Source organism: Molossus molossus, unplaced genomic scaffold (genome assembly GCF_014108415.1).
Source record: "Molossus molossus isolate mMolMol1 unplaced genomic scaffold, mMolMol1.p scaffold_m16_p_10, whole genome shotgun sequence".
Taxonomy (NCBI): Eukaryota; Metazoa; Chordata; class Mammalia; order Chiroptera; family Molossidae; genus Molossus; species Molossus molossus.
The window spans coordinates 73726825-73734147 of NW_023425345.1; the positions used below are offsets into that span (position 1 = coordinate 73726825).

The window sequence follows — 7323 nt, forward strand, 5'->3', positions numbered from 1 at the left end:
TAATTCTCTCATTCCTTCTACATTTACTAGTTGGTATTGTTCTATAAAGAAGAGTTTGATGTCTCTTTTTTGTTTTTGTGGATCACTATAGATTTAGTATTTTAAAAAAACTTAGTATGTTAAAACCTATTGCCGTTAACATTAAAAACACTGACTATACTCGGTATTAAATACAGCAATTGTCATAGTTTGGTTAGTGGGAGCCCCTTCAAACAGACTTCTAAGTTTGACATGAACACGTCAAGTTTTGAACTCTTTCTTATGCTCTGGCACAACAAAGTGTTTGAGGTTCATATTGTGATTTATTTTCGCCAGACCCAGAATTAATTATTTCTGTAAGGAACTTTGGTTCCTTTACTGGGGAACTGCTTCTCATTCTTTTTTTTTTAGTATTTAAAAAAATTTTTTTTCTTTATTGATTTTAGAAAGAGAGTAAGTGGGGGAGAGAGACACACACACACACACACACACACAACATGGATGGGAGAGAAACATCAATCAACTGCCTCCTGCACATCCCCCACTGGGGATCAGCTTGCAACCTGGGTATGTGCCCTGACTGCAACCTCTTTCTTGGTGCATGGGTCGACACTCAACCACTGAGACACACAGGCTGGGCCTGCTTGTCATTCTTTTTTTTTAAATTTTTTTTTTCATCCTCACCTGAGGACATTTTTCCATTTTTTGTACAGATAGAGTGGGAAGGAGAGAGAGGAAGAGAGAGAGAGAGAGAAACATCGATGTGAAAGGGACACATCGAGTGGCTGCCACCTGCACGACCAACCAGGCCGGGGACAAACTGCAACCGAGGTACATGCCCTTAGCGGGAACCGAACCCGGGTCTCTCCAGACCGCAGGCTGACGCTCTAACCGCTGAGCCAAACCGGCCAGGGCGTGCTTCTCATTCTTAATTCTATCCTTTGCTATCTTCATGGGGTCAGTTATTTCCAGTAAAAAAACAATTGAGTGGATTCTAGACCTAAGACCCAGATGTACTTAATAATAAAGTGTCTAAATTGAATTATTTCTCAGTACGAAGTGAGTTTACAGGCAGTGATAATGACTTGCTATGGAAGATTTGTATTAAGCAGAAAATTTGTTTCGTATTGAAGCTTCTCAACTTATGATGGGGTTACATCCTAAGAAACCCATAGAAAGGTAAAAATATTTTAAGTCAAAATGCATTTAATACACCTAACCTACTGAACATCATAGCTTAACCTACACTACCTTAAGTGTGCTCAGAATACTTAGACATTAGCCTATAGTTGGGCAAAGTCATCTCACTGCCACTGCACACTATCATGAGAGAGTATCTTGCTACATACATATCGCTGGCCTGGGAAAGATCAAAATTCAAATTATGATGTTTAGTGAATGTGTTATCACTTTCATACCATAAAGTAGAAAATCATAAGTCAAAGCAGTGTAAGTTGGGTACCATTTGTATTGTTTATTTTTTTATAACTTGGTGATGACATGTGAAGGTGAAAATAAATTTTCATATCCTTCTTATTCCATGCAATCCAGGCTTTTTCTTCCTGTGGTGTAGTCACTTAAGGGTTGTTTCTCTCTTTGTATCTTCTGCTGTCTGAATTAAAATCTCCTCAGAAGGAGAAACTTCTAAACCAGAGCTTTCATACTTTGAGCTTTGAGTCTGAACTTACATTCATCTCTCTGTGTATTTTGCATATTCTCTGAATACAGTCTAGGAAACTGACATGAAGGTAGGGTGTTTGTTGTATTGAACATTTCTTTTGGAGTATGATTTTATGGCTCCTTATGAGGTCTGGTGTTTTAAGAAAATCCAAAATAGAATTAGCCTTAGAATTGGCATCTCGTACACCCCATTCACTTATGGTCCAACAGATTGAGAATGTCCTGCTTTAGGATACTATTTGAAACCAGACATGTCTCCCCCGCCAAAACATTGTGCACTGTAGGTGAAACCCATTAAACCTATCTATATGTTCCTTAGATGTGGAAACATAAGTAAGCTATAAGGAAAGGAATAAAGTGCTGTTAGCACGTTCTGTTGAAATATTTAAAATCCTGCCTATTATCCCTGTGGAAATATATATTGTTAAAGGGGGAAAATTAGTTTTGTCTAGAAGTTATAGATAATATTTTACTTAACACCAGTACTAACCTATCTGTTGATTGTGTGGCTTATATGTATTTTTTTATGAGGATGACTGCTTTAAGATTACTTAAGAATTAGCAGCCTGGCAACATAAAAATGCAGATATTAAAATGAATTGCATGCCTTCCAACTATTTCTATTACTTGGCTAAATTTAGAACCATGTAGAGCTCCTGCAGAATTGAAATCTCTGGGGATTTTAATAGTCAAGACAGACACTATTTAGCTTTTCAGAGTAAGGAAGAAGAAATGTAGCTTCAAATTAATTTTTGCAGTCTTACTTAAGACATAGAGTCCAGCTCTGGCCAGTGTTGCTCAGTAGATAGAGCTTCGACCCTTGCACCAAAGGGTCTTGGGTTTGATTCCCAGTCAAGGGCATGTACCTGTATTACAGGTTTGATCCCTGGGCCCTGGTTGGGGTGCGTGTGGGAGGCAGCCAGTCCATGTGTCTCTCTCACATTGATGTTTCTCTCTGTCCCCTTTCCTCCCTCCTTTCACTCTCTCTAAAAATAAATGGAGAAAACATCCTTGGGTGAGGATTAATAACAACAACAAAACAAGACGAAAAGTCAGAACTATTCTGAGAATTCTATTTCACTGTTGTTGAAAAGTTAGAGCCTAGGCCCTGGGTATGAAAGGAATGTTTTTTCCCCTCCTAGGTGAATTGCTGGAGGCTATCCACTATTCTTTTACTACTGTCTTCCCAAATTTTCCTTCCTTCCTTCCTTCCTTCCTTCCTTCCTTCCTTCCTTCCTTCCTTCCTTCCTTCCTCCCTCCCTCCCTCCCTCCCCCTTTCCTCCCCCAGGACATCTTTCCATTTTTAATTCAGACAGAGCGGGAGGGAGGGAGGTGGAGGGAGGTGGGGGGAGAGAGAGAGAGAGAGAAACATTGACATGAAAGGGACATATCGAGTTGTGCCACCCACACGACCCAACCAGGGCCGGGGACAAACTGCAACTGAAGTACATGCCCTTAGTGGTAATCAAATCCGGGTCTCTCTGGACCGCAGGCTGATGCTCTAACCACTGAGAAAACCGGCCAGGGCCCAAATTTTTCTTGATAAGTACAGTTCTTCTAGTTCACTTAGATGGATGAGGTAATACATCTACACTTGGGTACTTGTGGGTGAAATTTATTACACTGGGATTATTATGCATGTGTGTAAATTCAGACTAGTATAGAATATCTATCTATCTATCTATGAACAATAAACATTTTTATTATATGAGCTAAGATAGGGAAGGGGATTTATTTGCCTTTCTGAGCTTTGGTTTTCCTCAGCTAGAACTCCAGCTCCTTGCCTTCTAGAGCATAGCCATTTGCACAGCCACATTGACCTGGTCTTGAAGCAATGCATACAATAAGCTTGTCTGCTAGAACTGCTCTAGGATATGGCTGATTTTGGCATTCTTTTTCCTTTCATCATATTTCTTCTGAATTTTTGACAGCATTTTGTTTAAAGTCTCTTCCTTCTCAGGAGTCAGCTTGGCCCCCTTCTTGTGTCCCAAGAGCAGTGCATAGTAGGATTTGTACCACTGTCTGTACTGGATGCTGTTAATAAGCACAATGTAGTTTTTTACTGGTTTTGGTGTGGACCAGTTCATTGTTAGATACATTGTAGACAACATCAATAATCTTTGTTTTGCTCCTACAACACTTGAAGCTCTAGGAGTTTTCTATGTCCAGCCTTAAGGCATGGTACTTCTTTTTTTTTCGATTAGCCATATATATATTTCTTTATAAAGTAATATCAAATATTTTAGGGGGTTATTTCATTACTAATATGCTTACAAATTATTTAATGATTATCTTAAAAAAAAGGTTGTAATTTTATTTATGGTGTTTTAGGCTTTCATAAAAATCTTGATATCATACATGTGAATGAACATTGTTGGAGGGTAACTTAAGAACTCAGTGCAGTTTTCATGACTGACTTAGAAGGTAGTGTTTTTGTTTTTAAAATTATTTCATCTATATTTATTTTACTTGAAAATTCTCAGAGTTTTCATAGGTGCCATTTCTGATTTTTGATTGTCCAGAGTTGGAACATCTCTATTTGGAGGAATTCTAAGATTATTTGGAGAAAAGGCATTGATTTCACTATGGAAGTCAAAAGACTGGAGTTAAATTCTCACTCAGCCTCTATTTTTATGAAAAACAGTTTGCACTCAGCTTGTTAGATGCTCCCTTCAGAATGGAGACACGAACACAGTCAGGCCCTGTGGGTGTAGCAGCAGCGGAGGTGAGTCCAGCAGACCTGGGTTGTAGGAAGGCTGTTCCTGTGGCAGGATTTTGGTCATGCCTCACTTTCCTTGCTTGTTCTCCATTTTCTAGGTTTGGCTCTTCATCCTTCTTCTTGTTTAAAACAATGTTTTTATTAACTTTTTAGAGAGAAAGGCAGGGAGAGAGAGATAGAAACAGTGTGAGAGAGAAACATCAGTTGGCTGCCTCCTAAGGCATGGTACTTCTTATTGCCTCCTGGCATGCAGACTGTGTGTATGCAGTGGGGACCAATCTTAGTATGGCAGTAGGGAATAGCAGCTCAGATTTTTGCTTTTTGTGGTAGGACTTTTTCCTCTCTTGCTGGTCTTGCTGTGTTTGTGCCAGTTGTCCTGAGAGATGCCCATGGCTTAGCACCAGCTGGAAAGGGCTAGTGTAGGATATTTTAGGAGAAACTTAGTGGTACATTTAACTGTACATGAAATCTGAAAATCTGTTGATGGAGTTGGTTAGGGCCTTAATGTAATAAATAGCAAATACCCTGGCTAGTGTGGCTTAGTTGGTTGGGCATCATCCCGTGCACCCATGTTGCTGGTTCAATTCCTGGTCAGGGCACATGCCCAGGTTTTGGGCTCAATCTCCCCACATAGGGGATGTGTAGGAGGCAGCCAATCGATGTTTTCTCTCTCTCTCTCTCTTCCTCCTCCCTTCTTGTCTCTCTAAAATATCAATAAAAAAATATATATATATATATATTTTTTTTTTTGTACAGATAGAGTGGGAGGGAGAGAGGAAGAGAGAGAGAGGGAAACATCGATGTGAAAGGGACACATCGAGTGGCTGCCACCCGCACGACCACCCAGGGCCGGGGACAAACTGCAACCGAGTTACATGCCCTTAGCAGGAACCGAACCGGGGTCTCTCCGGACCGCAGGCCGACGCTCTAACCGCTGAGCCAAACCGGCCAGGGCTAAAAAATATATTTTTTAAAGTAAAAAGAAACAACAAATAAAAGTAGTAGTTATTTTGAGTAATTTAAATATAGTTAAAAGAGTGAGATTAAAATTTTTTTAATTCTCACCCGAGGATATTTTTCCATCAGATAGAGCAGGAGGGAGGAAGAGAGAGAGAGAAAGAGAGAGAGAGAGAGATTGATGTGAGACAGACACATCGACTGGTTGCCTCCCGCACAACCCCAACCGGGCTGGGAACGAACTGCAACTGAGGTACATGCCCTTGGTCAGAATCCAACCTGGGACTCTTTGGTCTGCGGGCTGATGCTCTAACCGCTGAGCAAAATCAGCCAGGGCTAAAAAAGTAAGATTTTATATATGAAGTAAATATGCTTACTACGTGATTTGGCAATTGAAAAAGTAAGACTTTGTGTTGCTACTATAGTAAGATTTTATTTTATTTTTTAATCCTCACCCGAGGACATTTTTTCCCATTTTTTGTTCGGAGGGAGGGTGGGGGGGGGGAGGAAGGTGGGGAGAGAGAGAGAGAGAGAGAGAAAGAAACGTCGACGTGAACGGGACACATCAAGTGGTTGCCACCCTCGCGACCCAACCAGGGCTGGGGACAAACCGCAACCGAGGTAAGCGCCCTTAGCGGAAACTGAACCTGGGTTTCTCTGGACTGCAGGCCGATGCTCTAACCGCTGAGCCAAACTGGCCAGGGCTATAGTAAGATATTTTTTTTAAAGATTTTTCATTGAGATTTGAGAGAGAGATTGAGGAAAGGAGAGGGAGAAAGAGAAACATTGATATGATGTGAGAGCAAGACATCCGTCTAGTGCCTTCTGCACGCCCTCTGCCGGAAATCCAGCCCACAACCTGGGCACAAGCCCAGTCTGGGCTTGTATGTGCCTTGACTGGGAATTGAACTGGCAGCCTTTTGGCGGGAACCGAACCTGGGTCTCTCCGAACCGCAGGCCGATGCTCTAACCGCTGAGCCAAACCGTCCAGGGCTGGCAGCCTTTTGGTACATGGAGTGATCCCCATCCAATTGAGCCACATGGCCAGGGCTATGGTAAGAAGTTTTAAGGACACTTAAAAAAAATGACAAAAAAACTTGGAAACCAAAAAAAAAAAATCCATAAAAATGAAATGGATGATATTTTTTATCTTGGATTTATACAAATAGTGAAATGTTGAAAATTGAAAAACAAATCTACATATTATTCTCATTGAATTAATCCTATGTGCCCCACCCCCCTTTCCTGCTGGAGTTTCCATAGATGAATTCTAGAAGAGAGGGACCTGTATTTCTTAGAAAAGTGAGCTGCCTTCAAAGGACTACTGTTTAGTGAAGCAAAATGTTAAGCAGGAGGTAGCAGGATGATTTTTATTTTCTTTTTTCTTATTTTTATTTATAAAGAACATGGATTTCGCCCTGGCCAGTTTGGCTCAGCGGTTAGAGCGTCGGCCTGCGGTCTGGAGAAACCCGGGTTCGGTTCCTGCTAAGGGCACGTACTTCGGTTGCAGTTTGTCCCCGGCCCTGGTTGGTCGTGCGGGTGGCAGCCACTCGATGTGTCCCTTTCACGTCGATGTTTCTCTCTCTCTCTCCCTCCCACTCTATCTGTACAAAAAATGGAAAAATATCCTCTGGTGAGGATTAAAAAAAAAAAAAAAAAAAAAAAAAAAAAAGAACATGGATTTCTTTTATAACTAGAGGAAAAATCAATTAGTTAAAAACTTTTTTCCCCTTTATTGATCTTTTTAGAGAGAGAGGAAGTGAGAGGGGAGAGAGATAGAAACATCAATGAGAGAGAACATCAATTGGCCACCTTCTGCATGCCCCACACTCAGTATCAGGCCCACAACCTGGGCCCTGACTGGGAATTGAACCGGTGACCTCTTGGTGCATGGGTCAGTGTTCAACCACTGAGCCACACCAGCTGGGCAACACAGTTGTATTTTGATATGCAGCAGAATGCTTTATACTTTCCATTTTGTCATCTAC

At 41.2% G+C, this 7323-nt stretch overlaps 1 pseudogene; it reads right to left on the minus strand.

Moving 5' to 3' along the window:
• Nucleotides 1–3515: 3515 nt before the first annotated feature.
• Nucleotides 3516–4769, minus strand: LOC118624713 (annotated as a pseudogene).
• Between the last annotated feature and the right edge of the window lie 2554 nt (nucleotides 4770–7323).